The sequence below is a fragment of the Elgaria multicarinata genome, chromosome 6 (genome assembly GCF_023053635.1).
Source record: "Elgaria multicarinata webbii isolate HBS135686 ecotype San Diego chromosome 6, rElgMul1.1.pri, whole genome shotgun sequence".
NCBI lineage: Eukaryota > Metazoa > Chordata > Lepidosauria > Squamata > Anguidae > Elgaria > Elgaria multicarinata.
This window is the reverse complement of record NC_086176.1, coordinates 98,197,338-98,213,430: the sequence shown is the minus strand read 5'-3', so window position 1 is coordinate 98,213,430 and position 16,093 is coordinate 98,197,338.

Here is a 16,093-nt window from a genome sequence, read left to right as displayed (position 1 = left end):
GCTCGTTAGTTGAAAGTTGTGTGTTCATAGTGCTTACCGTTGTACTCTCTGTACTCTCCCTCCTGATGCAGAGTAGAGCCATTGTCCCACTTGCCTATGCCCAATTAGTCAGCATAATTGCCATGGATTACTTTGTTGAGGAGATTAACTCTATTTTGGTGTCTCCACTAGATAGATTGAACTGGTTAGAAATTGGCCCAGTCCCTCTGATTGTGGCCCTATAGAGCAAGATAGCACCTTCTCTCCCTGCCCACTGAGTGAGCCTATCCTACATTCAAGGGCAACAGATATCCACACACGTGTGTAAGTCATAGAATCATAGAATAGTAGAGTTGGAAGGGGCCTATAAGGCCATCAAGTCCAACCCCCTGCTCAATGCAGGAATCCACCTTAAAGCATACCTGACAGATGGTTGTCCAGCTGCCTCTTGAAGGCCTCTAGTGTGGGAGAGGCCACTAGCTCCCTAAGACTGTATACAGCATATACATATAGAATCCAACACTATGATGAACACTATGATAAATATCCCAGATAAAATCCAGGAATTACCCATGTGATCCTGACCAATGCATTGGATTTTACATGTCTTATTATCCTGTACTAGGCCTACTCTGCAGGGATTCCTATGTCCCTTGGAAGTAGGGAAAGTACACTGGGTGGGTGGGGAAGGGTGTAGCTCTGCTTACCCAGCTTGTGTAGCATTGTGATTGGTGTAGTGTATTGTCTAAACTGGGCCATTATGAAGTGTGGAATTAACAAGTATTCCTCTTCCGTTGCTCCCCTCTCCAAGGGTCATTGCATGATGTATAAAGTAGGGAGGTTGTGGCCTCTCCCACACTAGAGGCCTTCAAGAGGCAGCTGGACAACCACCTGTCAGGGATGCTTTAGGGTGGATTCCTGCATTGAGCAGGGGGTTGGACTCGATGGCCTTGTAGGCCCCTTCCAACTCTGCTATTCTCTGATTCTCTGATTCTAAGTAGAGCAATCTTTTCATTCACAAGTATCTCCCCTCCCCCAGCTTTATTTTCTTCTAGCCCAACCATATCACCTTTGAGTCACTCACCACAAATAAGATCCAATTTGTTTTCCTACAGAATGTCCCAGTCATCTGTCAACTGGCTGACAGTTTTTGCCTAACTGCAGCAATTAATAGAAATATCAGAATTCATGTCCATGTCCTTTCCAAACTCCCAAACTCTGCATAACCAAACAAATATTTCCAATGTGATTCAGGTTAACTAAAAATCCCTTTAGTTAACAGTCAGCGTATGATTCACAGCAGTACTAACACTCCCCCCTTTTTATATGATAAAAATATTTTGAAGGCTGGGAGTATTTTAGGTTGTTAAACCAGTCTGTAGAATGCTCCAATATGTTCCAAATTGGGAAGGAACACACTTTATTTATTTATTTAATTTATTTATTGCATTTATATACTGCCCCACAGCCGAAGCTCTCTTAAGAAAGCCTTCGTTAAAAACAGTGCATAGTTAAACTATAGAATTTGCTACCATGAGATGTAATGATGGCCACCAATTTGGATGGCTTTAAAAGGGGGTTCAATAAACTCCTGGAGGAGAAGGCTATCAATGGCTACTAGCCCTGGTGGCTATGTAGCAGAGGTAGTAAGCCTGTATACGCCAATTGCTGGGGAATGTGGTTGGGAGGGTCCTTTTGCACACATGTCCTGCTTGTGGGTTCCTGGTTAACAGGTGATTGGCCACTGTGTCAACAGAATGCTGAACTAGATGGACCCTTGGTCTGATCCAGCAGGGCTCCTCTTATGTTCTTATGTCTTAGGGTTCTAAGCCATCCTGGGTAAGATCAGAGTCCTATCTAGTCTAGCATCTTGCTTCCCATAGAGGGCAACTAGATGTCTTTGGGAAGCCCACAAGTGGGACATGAAAGCAGTAGTCATCTCTCGCTTATGTTCCCTTGTAGTTGCCTCTGATCCTGGAGGTGGCTGCTGTAAAGGAGAGAGCCCAGCGTACCAGCTGGCTTCTACAGGGTTTAGCATGGATCCCGGGCACAGACACTCACAAACTCACAAAGTCAGGTTTAAGACCTTTTTATTCAGACTAAGGGCAGGGATACATGGGGCAAACTTAATAAAATACCATAAAAGCATGCATAACATAAGAACCCAGTAACAGGTGACAATAAAACTTCACTCTAATATATCTTACGCCAACATAGAGCACGTTGTTTCTATCACACGCTCTTCTCACCAGCCAACAACCGCCTTTTTGCCCCAGGCAGAGAATGTTTTATACTTTCTCTTCCTCGCTCCTTCCCCCCTCCCTCCGGCTTTGTTCTTCAAACCGTCCTCACACCTTTCGGCTGAGTTGCCTAATCGCTCAAGGCCAGTTGACAGATATGGCCGGGCTGGCGCTGGTCTCTTCTCCCCCGGCCAGATGTCATCCTCCCTTTGGCATCCTTATCATCCTATGAAACTATAAAAATTAATTAAAACGACCTTGTTCCCAGACTCCAACCCCCATGTGCCCCTATTCCTCTTAACCCGTTCATTTCCCTTACAGCTGCCCTGTGGCCATCAGGACTAGTAACCATTGATAGCTATCTTCCATGAATTTGCCTAAACACCTTAGAAAAGCTTCATCATGTGGATCAAAGGGATAAAAGCATTATGTATAAAGAACTATCACCATTTTGCCTTAACTTTTCATTGGGGCATTCATATTTGAATATAAAGATATAAAGACATCTCTCACACACAACAATAACGCACACACAGATACACAAAGTTAAGGTGTGGCTTGTAGATGTATACACATAACAATACATCTGCCACAATAATCCTACCCAGTCTATGTTCATCATTTAAGGTCCTCCTTTAGGTGCCTCCTTCCAGGGATGCTTGAAACATGACAATGAGACGGGCTGCTTGGTGGTGGCCCACCAATTACTGGATGAGGCCCTCCTGGTGCCAACATTGTTACCTTTTTGGCACCAGGCTAAGATCTTCCTCCTCTCTCAGGCATTTGGCAGCATATGATAAAGTTTTAATCAGGTCCTAGTTTTCTTATTATTATTATTGCTGGTTAAAATTGTTTTAGATGTCTCTCTGTGTGGTGTCTATTTATGTGTTTGTAGGTAAATAGTTTTAATCGTGTATTTTTAAGGTTTGAATCTTTGTAAACCACCCAGAGTAGTATAGAAAAGTAATAAATGAAATAAATGAAATTTGGGCTGGAAGCTCTATTAATTTTAATCAGTAGAATAACCAACTAGCTGCCTTATCCTAACCATATTTCCCTGGATATAAATCTCATTGTTTTTAACTAGAATAACTGGAAGCACTTCCAGTATGCTTAGGATTGCAGTTTAGGGTTTGATCATAGTTTGATATTTGCTCCCTCACCTGATTCACTGGTAGGGCTGAGATTAAAGGAAATATAGAATGTTCTCACAGACAGGATTGAGGGTGCTTTCCACAGGACAGCCCTGTATTTGAAGGGCTGTGAAAGGTCAGTCCTGTATTTGGACACTGCTTGGCCTAGCTGACCTTTTAACACAAAGCTTCTACTTCTGGAAAAAATGTAATTCCAAGCACTCCTCTACTCTTTAATGTGGCATTACATGATCAGCAACAACACAGTCTTTCCCTCTTCTTCCTCTGAGCTGTGGTAAGAGAGACAATGCAGTTAAATGGCAGTTGCCATAAATCAAGGAGAAGGGAAGCCAGCCAACAGAGTTTTGGAAATGTTATTTAAGTTTTAGTTACACTTCATGTATTTATAATAGTGTGTGTATGTGTGCGTGTGTGTGGCTTTATGCACATTCATTAGCAACTCTAGCCCCATTCAGGCATTTGCTTGAATGTGTGAGGGCTCAGAGTGTGTACTGGGATGGACCCCTGCTCTCTGTGACTCCATGTGCATACACCCCCCTCAGTCTAGATCCTGCCATGTTGAACCAGCAAAGCCTGAACTGGAGTTCTACTTGCCGTCGCTTGAACACAAGAAGAACTTCCTGCATGATGGGGGCCCTTGATAAGAACTCCTGTTCAGCTCTTGCTGGTTCAACAGTACAAAGGGGGCTTGAGACGGCCCAGTACCCACTTTGAACCTTCACACATTCAAGTAAGCACCTGAAAAAGGCTTCTATTAACACAATTACAAGAAAAAAATTCCTCAGACCATATTTCAGGGGCAGGGAACCTAGTTTGGCCTGGGGGGGGGCATATTGTTTCCCCCCACCAGACCAAGCCAGCAGGCCAGATGACACCCAGGGACAGGCCTCCACCCCAAAGTACCACCCCTTCCTGTACCCAAGTACCATCATTTAGCCGCATGCCTCTCTCTGCACAGAGAAAGGGACTCGACAGCTCCTTGCAGGAGCCTGCTGTGCAAGTGGCTGCTGAATCCTTCTCCTGCTTTGCATGCCACTCCTCTTCCAATTGAGGCAGGGGTGGCATGTGAAGCAAAGCCCCTGCAAGCAGCTGCCATATCCCTCAGAGGGAATCCCTACATTATTTCCAGTCATTCATAAGAGATAACAAAGGGATCCCACTGCATGCTGGCCAGGGTGTGTGGCTTAGAGACAGGAGGAGCTGGATTTGGAAACTCACTGGGGCAGATTAGAGCCACAGGCCAGTGTTCTCTACCCTGGCTCTAATTCAGTGCATCAGCTAGAGAATTTCCGTATATGCACAGGATAATACTCCTGCTTTTTCCTTGCCGCAAGAGCTGTCAGACATTGAATCCAATGGGCCATTGCCCTCCATCCTATCCTACGGCCTGCTTACAGGCACCCCACCCCTATTCATGCAACCAAAGCAGAATCTGATGGGTTACATAGGTAAGCCTGCCTTTTATTTAGTCACATCGCTGATTTGTCTATCTTAGGCCCTTTCTACACATACGGGTGTAGAGGGAGGGAGAGGGGGCGATCCCAGACTTATCTGCTTCCGGGATCATTGTCCTGTGTCCGCATAGCTGTGCAACATCCCTTAATTGGAGAGGGATATCGTGCCCGTTGCAGCCGCCATTTTTTAAAGGCACAGGAGTTGGAGCACACTTGCACTCCAGCAAAAGCTAAGTTGAAAAAAAAAAGGCCCAACCCTGCTCCCTGCCCCCAACGTCCCTGGGCTGCCCCCGGCCTGGCTCCTTCCCTCTGCTGACCCCCACTACTTGTGGGGAGGAGGGAAGAAGCTGGGATAGGCGGTCACACCTCCCGCAGTCTCGGGATGATCCTGAGACCGTGGGAAGAATCGGGTTTATCCAGGGATTATTTATCCCTGGGAAAACCCATGCTTGTCCCCTCTTTGCCCCCGGGAGTCCCTGTGAATCATTTGGACACTCAGGGACTTGGCCGTAACCAGCCCGGATTTTCGGGCTGGTATAGAAATGGCCCAAGAATCATCTACACTGAGTAGCAGCCACTCTCAAGGGTTACAGGCAGGAGTCTTTTCCCAGGTATACATGGAGATGATGGGGATGGGACCTTGCACTCTACCCCTGAGCTGCGGCTCATCCTTGACCCCAATGCATCTCTTGCTAAATCTCTGCTGTGTCCCTGCCCCCTGCCAATTTGAAGCTACCTTTCAGGAGGTGGGGGGGGAGGGAGGGAGGGAGGGAAAGAAAGAAAGAAAGAAAGGGAATCCTCCTATGTACGATATGGGCAAGCAAGCAATTTGCACAACTGACCTTGACCAGTTCTATACCTCATGTCAAACCATTACGAATGTGGAATAAAAGAGCAAACGGCAAAAAAAAAAAAAAGGGGGGGGAGGGGGAGAGAGATTCTCACGGTAAAACTGATAACAACAACAAAAAGGACCTAATAAGTGGCTGAAGAACACAAATATAATCACTTTCAGAGGAGGGAGTTTGTGAGTATAGAATTTGTAACAAGCAATCGGTTTGATAGAATGCAAATATAATAGCTTTCAGAGAATGCAGTTACAATTTTTAATGAAGTGGTTGTTGATTTGAGAATACAATTGGAAGTGTACAGTTTTTAACAAGGAGTTGCTAATTTTTAAAATTGTAATAAAGTTGTAATAAAGTGTAATAAAGTTTAACAGGCAGTTGCTACATTTAACAAGCAACAGGAAATCTTTAATAGACAGTTGCTTTCTTTGACATACAATTGCTGATGTTTTGTTTTGAACACAGTTGCTCTTTTAAAACATGCAATTGCTAATGTATTTTTGAACAAGCAGTAACTGATTATAAATTATATAATAATAAATTGTAACATGCAATTGCTGCTTATTAGGTCCTTTTTTGTTATCTGTGGAATAAAAGAAAAAGGCTGTAACATTATGAAATCAGTATATGGAATGTGGATTGTGCCCCAACAGTTATCAGTGCACTTCAATACCACCATAAAGCAGTCGTGTAGGTCTGGCCCTTGAAGCCTGGCTCACTTTGTTTCTCTTGTACAATTGCACTCTGGTTTCATTTCATTCGATGGGGAAAGTGCATTTAAAATGGGAGAAACACATGCTTGTTTATTTGTTTGTTTTAAAAAAGACAACATCCACACATGCACTTTCCTCTCATAGACGAAAGCATGAAAATGTCTATTTGGGGGTTGGGGAGTGTTGTTTGGTGTGTGTTTTTAAGTGTATATTTTCTGAATGTGAACTCAGACACCTTTCAAAGAGAGGATGGTCCTCTGTCAGCCCTTTGGGCAGAGGGCTGCCCTCTGTAAAAGAGGGCACATGGCCACCCTAGGCTCCAACAGGAGCTTCAGTCAAATCAGTTTGAACATACACCAGGACCCTCAGAAACCCTCTGATTGCATTAGTCATTGAGGGTGAATCATTTTAATTAGTTGCCACTGCAAACATCAAATTCAATGATCGGAGATGACAAAGGGATAGATGTAAAACACACACACCACAATCTTCCTGCATCGTTAAAAAAATGAGGTCCAGACTAGGTTCTGCTCTTCTGCTGATGTGGCCATACTGCGTTTGGTTTCCCATTCCTATGGTGAAGCCTGTCTCAGCCCTGGGGTAAGATACTCCTCTCTGCCCATTCTTAAGGGGCCTCTAGGACCAGCTATTTCAATATCCCTGTGGTCTGAGGTAGCTGTCCCAAATGTGAGGACAGATGAGTTACCATCCTCAGAGATCTTCATGAGTGCGTATTTCACACTCTCCATTTGCTCCATGATGTTTGCAGCCGAAATCCCACCCACAATCTACTCCAAGAAGCCCTCCTAAAATCTTAAGATCACGGTTCTCTTTTACCATAGGATGTCACTATTGCTCTGTAAAAACTTGAATTAGCACTTGTCTGGCAGTAAGAGTGTCTGCCTTAAGGGAAAATACTCAAGAACCAACGTCACAGTATTTTAACTTTATTTCAATTGTAAATAATGAGAAGAAATGAAAGAGTAGAGCTGGCACATTTCACAAGGCTCTAAATTCCACATGGCTTCTTCTTCAGAAGCAACTTCAACATGGTGATCCTTCAGGTCCTTCCTTGCAAGCTTACAATCGAAAATAAATTATACAAAAGTATTGGGGGGAGGGTGGCAAAGAGAGAAATGGAAAACAAGTTTTTTTGGGCACAAATTCTTCTTAAGTCCATAAAAGTTTCAAGACCAGGTGGAATCGCCACTGAGGGCGACAGTTCATGGAGAAGAGCCAAAGAGTGGGTAGTCCCAGCCAAGCTAGTGGAATGGCCAGTGAAATCTCACCAGTGTGGTCACTTATGAGTTACCAAAAGACTGGAAATGCATCATTTAAAAAAAGAGGTCCAAAAAGGACATCCGTTGCGTAAAGAGGACATACGTTTGCATAAAATTTGCACATGTTAATTGATAGTTATAGGTGCAAAATTAGGAACTATTATAAATCTTTTATTATTATTATTATTATTATTATTATTATTATTATTATTATTATTATAAATCATAAATCTCTCTATAGTGAGGAAGACAGTGACTAGGTAACCTATGTGCCTGCCTCTTCCGCCTGCTTTCTAGGTGCTAATTATGGATGGGCAACAGTGCTTATGGGATTGGTTTTGTTAATCTTTAAACTGGATTTGGGCTGTCCTCTGGACATTTTTCAAATAGAGGACTTTCCTCTTTAAAAGTGGACACATGATCACCCTAAATCTCACCTCTTCCTTTACAGCTTTTGATAATCCATTGTACATTCCTCCTTTCATTTTGTTGTGAAAAGTTGCTTTCTTGAAATCTGCTTTTCATTTCAAATATTTTCATAGCGTAACCACCTCCTCCACTCTGCTATAGTGTCTGCAAGTACGACTGCTTATGAGTGGTAGCGTGTTTATTATACAACTTTTAAAACTGAAACCCACCATGCAGTGTATCATAAATCAACATATCCATGCATGAGATGAGGTTTGTGATGCTTTAAAATCATGCCACATGGCACTCTGAGTGAAAACCAAAATGTGAACATAGCTGAGGGCCCTCGCTGTAATGGACAATTTATCATGCTGAAGCAAGGCACACAAAAAACCCACACTTGAATAAGCGGATAGATAAGAGAAGATTGAGGGGAGACATGATAGCACTCTTCAAATACTTAAAAAGTTGTCACACAGAGGAGGGCCAGGATCTCTTCTTGATCATCCCAGAGTGCCGGACATGGAATAATGGGCTCAAGTTACAGGAAGCCAGATTCCAGCGAGACATCAGGAAAAACTTCCTGACTGGTAGAGCAGTATGGCAATGGAACCAATGACCTAGGGAGGTCATGGGCTCTCCCACACTAGAGGCTCAAGAGGCAGCTGGACAACCATCTGTCAGGGATGCTTTAGGGTGGATTCCTGCATTGAGCAGGGGGTTGGACTCGATGGCCTTATAGGCCCCTTCCAACTCGACTATTCTATGGTTTCCCCTAGATATCACCTGCTCAGAGAATGGAGCTGCAATTGGAATACTTCTTGCAGATCTTGCACATCAATTTGGGAAAGGAAGCTTCTTTTGGCAGGTCTTATTACAAGGTTGCCCATCTTCCAGAAAACAGAAAAAGAAAATCCAGCGGTTTGGCAGAGAAAAGAAAATCCTGTAGGCTAAGCTTACAGATAGGAACCACACAGATCTCATCTTCTTCGGTTGAAAAGGAGGGTCTGGCAATGTGCATCTGTTGGATGACTCTATGGCACCTACGGGTGGGGTGGAGAAAATGAAATGACTTCATTTAAACATAATGCAGAAGCCGAGTTGCTTCTTATACAGCTAACTTCAACTCAATTATCCAACATCAGAAGAAAAGAAAAAAAACAGCACATGGAATTATGGCTCAACCATCAATCAAAAGGAAAGAAGGGATTGAGCAATTTACCATCCAACAAACAACGAAGGGACCAAGTTTTGGGCAGCAACAAATTCCTATTAAGAAAGATCTGCTTGGCATCTGTCAGAAAATGAATAACCGCTGCAAAATGTACTTTCAGAATGATCTAAATGTGGGCTGGGGAAACTTGCTGAGTCAGAGAATCGCTTTGCCAAGGGTGGTGGTGTGGGGAGATGTACTCTGCTGTGATTGGCCTTACGGGAAGTAAATATGATCAAGCCAGAAGTCATACGATGACTCCGCTGACAAGATATGGTCATCCCCATGACGGCCAGTCTATACCATAGAACACAGATGCAGAACCTGAGGCCCAGGGGCCAAATTTGACCTGTCTGTGGACCCAGTCTGGCCTCTGGGGTTCCCCAGAGAGCCACACCCCCTTCCCTTGGCCCTTCCCCTTTTGCTTGCTCACCAATCATTTGGCGATTTCCTTGCTTTTGTGCCATTCTTTCCCTATTTTAAAAGGTTGAAATGTCGCTCCGAAGGCTCAGGGCATGTCTACACCTAAGGGTGTGGCAGGAAGGAGGGGGAGGATCGTGGACTTACCTGCTTCTGCGATCCTCCTCCGGTGTCTAGACGGCCATGTGATGTTCTGGAAGGGAAGAGGGATGTTGCAGCTGCCTTTTTTTTTTAAAGGAGTTGGTCGTGTGGTGAAAAAGGTAAAAAACCCAAATCCCGCACTCAACCCTCTCCCCCTGCCGTCCCAGGGATGGTGAAATTGCTGCCCCCACCCCACCCCCATGGGCATGGAGCCTCCCTGCGCAGCTCCGTGCCCAGACCCACTACTCGCGGAGAAGAAGGGATGACCCAGGAGCAACGGCCACATCACCCGCACTCCTTGGGATGGTCCCGGGACCATGAAAATATCAGAAAATCCACAGTCCCAGATATCCCAGGGAAAGTCCTTGGTCTTCCCTGGTTGTCCCCAGGATCCCCTGTGCGTCATATGGATGCACAGGGACAACCTAGAGATGTCCTTGGGATATCTGGCAGGTGTAGACATGCCCTTAGTTACTGGCAGTAAGAGCTTTAAAATATGCAAACTCAAACAAAGTTCACATCTGTGTTTAGTCATGGATTGCCTTGGCAACATTGTTGCAAATTTTGCTGGACAGAGAAGCTCACAGAGCTGGGGAAAATTCATCATTCATAAGAAATATTTTCTCAAAACAATGTTTCCCCCTCCCCAACTTCTCCATTGTTCAGATCCCTAGTGCTGCAACTTTACTCTTGCTCGTTTACTAGAATGCCCTCTTACATAATGTCAAGATTTGCATTGAAACTGCATATGTTAATTTATGCATAGATGCAAATTTAGAAATAATTACCGTAATGTAAATAGAAATGCAGACGGTGACCAGGTGAGCTGTGTGCCTTTTCAGCCTGCTGTCCAGGTGCTAACTTTGGATAGGCAAGTTCAAGGTCCCTGTCGCTCTCCCTTTGTAGGGTTCATCTTCTTTAAACTGGACTTGGACCAGAGAGCCCTTCTTCAAACACAGGACACACACACCTTCAAATAGAAGAAAGTCCTCTATAATGTAGGTCACATGGCCACCCTGTGAGACAAACAGGCTCTACTTTATGACATCACTAAGATTTGCACTGTGACATCATCAAACCCTGCCTAATGAATCTCAGGATTTGGGATCCTGGAGGCCAGGTAACTCTTAGCAGCAAAGGACTGGACTTTTGACATTTCAACAGAGGAGGGGTGGGGAAACTTGCTTCTGTCAAGACCCACATTCCCTCAGGGATAATATCACAAGGACTGAATGCTGGTTGTGGACGGGGTCAGAGCCCAAAGTGGGATGAGCCAGCCCCTTCTCTCTGTCTGTTTGTCTGTCTCTCTGCCATCTCTCTCTCTGGCCATGGCTAGATGGGGTGATATCCCGGGATTGCCCTGGGATAATCCCTGTGCATCCACATGTCGCACAGGGGATACCAGGGGCAGGGAGGGATGATCCCTCCCTTTCCCCAGGATAACGGGCACCACTTCTATCCCAACTTTTATCGCGGTCTCGGGATGATCCCGAGACTGCAGGAGGTGTGGGCTACTGTCCCGGTTTCGTCCCAACTCCTCGCAAGTAACTGTGAGGCGCTGGGAACCAGGCACGGGGCAGGGAGCTCCTCAGGAGTTCCATGCCCATCGGGGGTGGGAGGGAGCAGGAAGTGGTTTTTTAAAAACAAAACAAAACACCACTTACCATTTTTGCTGGAGCGCTCGTGCGCTCTTTTCAAATAAAGACAAACAAAAACAAAATGGCGGGCATGACATCCTCTTCCTCCCAGGATGTCATGCGCTGTGTGTAGGCTGAGGGGGAGGATCTTGCGATCACCATATCGCACGATCGTCCCCACTCCGCAGGTAGGTCTAGCCATGCTCTCTCTCTCTCTCTCTCTCTGTGCCACTCCTCTCTCTCTCTCTCTCTCCCTCTCCCTGCCACCCCTTTTCTCTAGCCTCTGTCTGTCTGTCCTTCCTTCCCCCTCTTCTTCCTGCTCAGTGGGTGGCTGAGGAAGGGTCAAATGGCTCTTGACAGCAGTCTGAATGAATCACTTGAAATGTCCTCCCAGAGTGCAGGACACGGAATAACGGGCTCAAGTTAAAGGAAGCCAGATTCCGGCTGGACTTCAGGAAAAACTTCCTGACTGTTAGAGCAGTGCGACGGTGGAATCAGTTATCTAGGGAGGTTGTGGGCTCTCCCACACTAGAGGCCTTCAAGAGGCAGCTGGACAACCATCTGTCAGGGATGCTTTAGGGTGGATTCCTGCATTGAGCAGGGGGTTGGACTCGATGGCCTTGTAGGCCCCTTCCAACTCTGCTATTCTATGATTCTATGATTCTATGAAATTAGGCCTAGGGCTGCAGGATGCCCACCCCTGCAACAGAGAATCAAGAGGACCATCTTTGAATGTGCTTGGTCTCTTTCCTCATACTTTAAAACCAGTTCTCTAACCAGTTTGGTACTAAGGAAGATCTTCGGAAACAGAGGTTTTCAGCACCTACAATGGTGTATGCATCATGTTGTTGTTTGCTGAACCCTTGAGGTAAAGAGAAGCAGAAGAGATCACCGTGTAGCAGTCGTAAAGTCCTGCTTTATTCTCATTGTAAATGTAAGGAAAGGAACTAATGGGATATCAGATTGGTTATGAAATCTACACATCAGGGAACCATAAAATTCTTCAACTCAGATTTTATTATCCCCCAGAAACTACATAGTGGTTTATCCCCTTAAAAGAAAACACATGATTCTTCTTTGTGGCCATTTCTTTTGACCTATGTAGAATTCAGAGGCTTAAGTGAACACATAAAATTGCTATATAGAAATTACCACTCTACAGTAATTTTTCTGAAGTAAATGCAGATGCCGCAGAGGAAGCGGTCAACCTTAAATTGCATGCCTCTTTCTTGCTTTCTTCTTCTTCTTCTTCTTCTTCTTCTTCTTCTTCTTCTTCTTCTTCTTCTTCTTCTTCTTTTAAAAACAAATGATTTTCCATAAATGCATTGCGAATTAAAAGTTGATGTAAAGCAACTTGACCTCTGGCCAAATTTTTCATTTGAACCTGCTGTATTGAACCACCCAGTTATAACTTCAAATGCAATTCCTGGCAGCATTTCTGTCATAAACAATATTGCTAAATCTGGACTTTCACTGAGTTTTTGAGTTGTCTTCTGGATTGTGGCCCATGAATGGTACCACTTAAACGACTTTTCAAAAAGGGTTTCGGAAGAAGATCACTCATCCTAAGCAATTTGTGCTATGGTTGGATTGTTCTAATTGCTTCACAGTGTTTGTAAAGTTTAACCTCAAATCTAGGTCCCCACTGCTTAAAGAAATGGGTTCAGATTTCATTCATTTAATCAGATGCACCCAAACTTCTCTTACGTCCAAGGCAGCTTAAAAATCATTAAAACAGCGCCAAAAAAAAAAAAAAAGAATTCAAATATCTAAAATTCTACAGAATAGCAAAATAAAATACTGTTTAAACACATGCACACACAGAATCCATTTTACAAACAGATTCTATTATTGACACATTAAATGCAACTCTAATAATAATGGGTTTGGTCCAGAATGGGGCTGCAATCCTATGCACGCTTACCTGGGAGTAAGCTCCATTGAACTCAATGAGGCTTACTTCTGAATAGACGTTGATAGGCTGTGCTGAGTTAAGTCCTACTCAGGCATACAGAAATCCTATCCGTAGTGGGGCTATTGGGCCATACATGTTGTCCCACTTTTCCACCCAGGGTTTCTTATTGCAGGGACGACTGTAACTGCATTCCCTTTCCAGACTTTCCGATTCAATGCAGGAGGTTTGGGGTGGTGGAGGGGCTGGACCAGTGCATGTGACCCCCATTGTCCTTCTACTCATAACATTTCTGATTAGGCTTTTACTTGCACTTAGTTCCCTGGAAATCAATGGGACTTAAGTCATAAATAACTTGTCCCATTGATTTTGTTTGTTTAATGTAGGGATAGGTAAAAAAAAAATGTTCCATAGCTCATCTCACTGTTTCTTTCAGGGCTGCAAGTACATTTTCTTGAACCCTTTTCCAGGATTCCCCATTTTCTTGCCCCCTCTTCCTCTTCCCCCTTCTTCCTGTTCAGGGTTTCCTTTCCTCACTACCTCTCCTTTATTATTCCCAACCCCACAGCTTCTGCCCCTGCTAGTTCCATTCTCACCCCTGTTGTTCTACCCCACTCACCCCTACCACTGCTTTTGCCACCAGTTCCGCCTCCTGCCATGTTCACTTCAGCAGCAAGGAAGCAGAACATTGGTGAAATGGGAGGCCGCTCTCCCAGTCTGCTGACTTCCTGCTTCCTGGATGCTCAGCATGGCCAGTGAGTATTGTGGGGAGGGGACAACAAGTGTCCTGGCAGATGCGCTTGGGTACCAAGTGGCTGATCCCTGACTTAGGGCTCATCTACACCAAGCAAGATATTCCACTATGAAAGTGGTATATAAAAGGCAGGAGCCACACTACTACTTTATATAGGGTGACCATATGAAAAGGAGGAGAGGGCTCCTGTATCCTTAACAGTTGCATAGAAAAGGGAATTTCAGCAGGTATCATTTGTATATATGGAGAACCTGGTGAAATTCCCTCTTCATCACCACAGTTAAAGCTGCAGGAGCTATACTAGAGTGACCAGATTTAAAAGCGGGCAGGGCACCTGCAGCTTTAACTGTTGTGATGAAGAGGGAAATTCACCAGGTTCTTCATATAAGTGTACAAATGACACCTGCTGAAATTCCCTTTAAATACAGGAGCCCTGTCCTCCTTTCCATATGGTAATCCTACTTTATAGCAGTATTGAAGTACATTGCAGGATTTATACTACTGCTTTATAGTGGTACTGAAGTGCACTGACAACTGTTGGGGCATCTACACCAAGCAAGATATAACACTATGAAAGTGGTGTGAAAGCGGTATATGGTATGTGTCAATGGGCCCCAAGAGCTGTCAGTGCACTTCAATACCGCTATGAAGCAGTAGTGTGGCTCCTGCCTTTTATATACCACTTTCATAGTGGAATATCCTGCTTGGTGTAGATGAGCCCTCAATCAATTTACAGGCCACTTGGCTATATCTAAAAGGCATCTTAATTTCAATGGGACCTAAGTGCAACCAGTGGAGTCCGGGGCCAACCCAATGCACCTTGCACTACTTATAGACTCACAAAAGGAAGGGTGTTGGGAAGCCCGTTTCAGAAGGGGAGAAGGGGAGTGAGGTCATGGCTGGCTGATGGGTTGCATTTAGGGAAACTGTTTATAGGAGGGCAGAATGATTGCATTTTTCAATGAACCAATGTTATTTGCACTTTCTGGGCTAAGAAATGGACTGTTCAAATCACAATATCTCCGGGTTGCACACTTGTCCAACTTTTGCAACAGAGTTCTTGGCTTAAAAATTGTCTGCAAAAACATGTACATTAGGGAATGTGTTATACAAACACGCTGCCCCGAGATCCCAGTGATACAGGGCAGGATACAAATGTTTTAATAAATAAATAATAAAACATGCATACATACATTCATGTAAGTAATCTAGGAAAATAAATGGAGTGTGTGTGTTTTTAATTTGCAGATGAATTCCAAAATTGTTTGGAATGAATTTTTAACTGAATATATGGGAAACCAATGTGGAATGGTTGATTTGTCCATCCCTAGCTTAGAAATGCATATTTTGTGAGAGCATATGTTGAAAAAGATCTATGAAAAAGATGATGATGATTTTGGTGTGTTTAAAAATAATAATGGTGACAGGCGGAATGGACATGTGAAACTGACATGGACCAGAAATAGATTGATCCATCCATCCATACCTACTCTTGACACTTCTTTTTTTTTATGTAACTAACCTTTTAATCCATTCCAAATTGGCAGAGAGATTGTAAGTAAACCATCCTCACTTCAAAATCCCCCCTCTCTCTTTCATACACACACACACACACACACACACACACACACACACACCACTGTCCCCAGTCTTCCAACTGAGATGTTGAAACATAAAATAATTTTGATCATGACAGGAACATCGTGTGCCAGATTTCTTCTTGGAATGACTTCATCTAGGCATCTGGGGAAGCAACCTGGCCTTTTACTTAGAAGCTATATACCTTTCACATTCACAATTCAACTTCTGATGGCTGGATTTAGTGGAGAGAGCACTGTGAGTAAATGTATAACGAATGCCTTCTGCTCTAAATGAAAAGCAAGCAAACAAACAAGAAATGCATTCTGTAATTTGTTTGTCTGGGCAGTTTCCCTCCACAT